The sequence below is a fragment of the Coenobita brevimanus genome, chromosome 52, assembly GCF_032717465.1.
Source record: "Coenobita brevimanus isolate Jiangsu-jjx chromosome 52, ASM3271746v2, whole genome shotgun sequence".
Lineage (NCBI taxonomy): Eukaryota > Metazoa > Arthropoda > Malacostraca > Decapoda > Coenobitidae > Coenobita > Coenobita brevimanus.
The window spans coordinates 11,131,561-11,133,972 of record NC_137005.1 but is presented as its reverse complement, the minus strand read 5'-3'; positions in this window follow the sequence as shown (position 1 = coordinate 11,133,972).

Here is a 2,412-nt window from a genome sequence, read left to right as displayed (position 1 = left end):
AATGCTTGCCACAAAATGTAATGCCATTCTGGCTTATAGTATATCTTTTCCTATTGTATCAACCCATTTCTCCTCGTATTGCCCATCCCTACTGCTAAGTGACGCAGTGATGCCTCGCCCGCCGCCACCGCTGGCTGGGAATCATGTTCAAGCTTGATATGAGTCATCCTGTAGCCTGTATTAACCAACACCGATCGCCACGTGTGAGACTGCAGACTGGATTGAGATTGCGGAAGTACATCCACAACGCAATACCTCAAGTTTCAGACGAGTCTGCCGCAATCGCTATTCCACAACTGAAATCATGCAGTCCGCTATTGAGGAAATTGCAGATTTCGGAAGTGATTGTCGAGGTGCCCAGCTCTGGTATTTTATCTTAGTTTACCCTACCTGGGTGATATTTCAGTTCAAGTGAAAGACTGTTTAATTCGGGGTCTTGCTAAATTTTATTCCCAAACTGACTTTAAGCTTATACAAAATAATTCATTCAAAACAGGCTCTTTCTTTCATCTTCAGGACCCTGTTCTGACCGACCTACACTCGTCTGTCGTCAGTTGTTTCACTTGCCCAGTTTGCCAGGCCGGGTATATATGAAGCACAATGCGAGTTTTCAAGGTCAGGACAGATGGGTATACTCGTATGGTCAGTGGAGCAGGACAGGCGAAAGACTCAGGTCCCCTCATCTCTCATCGTAAGAGACCATTGTGAATCTTCTATTATCATAGCTAAAAAAGGGTGATTTACAATACTATCTTGTACATCAAACGGTAACTTAAACCGTATTTTTGACGTCCAAGCTGGAGCCTGGGATTCGAAGCACGTCTTGGGGCGCTTGGTTTCCATCCACAAAAACAGTTCAGGATATGTAGAACCGAAAAATTTCGTGACGATCGCAAAGTAAACAGAGGGGTTCGCCAAAGACGATCTTCTGACGAATATGCAACTTACACGTAGCCACTATTTGTGCTGAACTGGCTCTATATGTCGCTAATATTAGCCACCTGCACCCTAATTTTATATATGTCGTGCTAATTTCATTATATTTATCATTTACGTGTCCTTGCTGGCCATTCTCACTCTCCCCAAGCTACACCAAGATTGCTCCCGAGGACAAATGCTTGGGCCGGCTTCGTATCACTTTGGTCGACAAAAACAGTGCAGCTTGGTTTCACCGAAGATGGCTTCGCATCTGATCCGCCAGCTTGGATGACAAAAACACGGCTTTAAGATTGCTTGAATCACGATATATTAAGAGCCATAACCCATCTCAAAGCAAAATTGCGCCGGCTGTACCTCTTTATGTTAGCCCCTAAACCGCGGGGTTGCTTTGGCGCGACTTGCGTGTCCCGCGAGGATATTCGCGCTCTGACAGACTTTGTAAAAATATTTGCCAAAAATCAGTTATTAGTCTTAGAATATTATAATTAAATATGCAAATGGCACATACCTTCAGCTTTCTCCTGGGATGTTTGTTGAGCCTTCGTCGAGTACCGTAGGACTTCTGGAGACTTCTGAAGTTGGGTAACGAAGTCTCCACTTTACACTTCCTGACACCCTGTAATATGATTACCACAGCTTCATATTATCACTAGAAACACTATTCTATGATATTCAAATAGTTTGGAATCCATACTCCAAAAAAAAAAAAACACTGTGAAAGCAATGTAAATTACAAGCGCGTATCAGTTTCCCACTTGCGCTCGTTCCCCACTAGTATTATGTCATTTATTATTCATAACAACACTCACACTTTATATTCCTATTACTATATAACACTTATATATATCTGCAGTCTTTATCTATGAGTTTCCTTCAATAATAGTAGTTTATTGTCACTGTAGCCAATCAATTTCTCTTCAGTAAAATACGTAGAGAGCCAAGGTTTCATTTTCACTGTCATAATTTCAAGTATTTGTACTCATAGTCTTATATTACTAATTATTTACATTTCTATTTACATTTTCTATTGTATTTTCAATATTTACACTTCTATTTTACATATACTATGTTATGCACTGTCACTTGCAGTAACTTATAAAACTATATTACACTGTTCCATCATATTTACATCCAATGCTTTCACTTGCTATTTACACATTATTTACATTTTCCACTTGCAATTTTAGAACTGCTTCAGGCTGTGGTAATCAAAAAAGCAGGTAATGCGGAGGGGAACCTTGCACTCAGCTCACTGCCAAGAGGTGCGTTTGTGCTCAGGTGTGCATCGGGTGGTATGTGCACACACCCAGCACCTGCAGATCGCAGCCTTCCTCTTGGTTCTGGCAGGCATTTGCACCAGTCTGTGCCGATCCATGTACGCCCTCTGCTCAAGTCTGTCGGGAAGTCTTACATCATGGCGCCTTGGAGCTGCTCCTGTCACCCTACCATACCTCTCAAGCAGCTGCTGAGCAC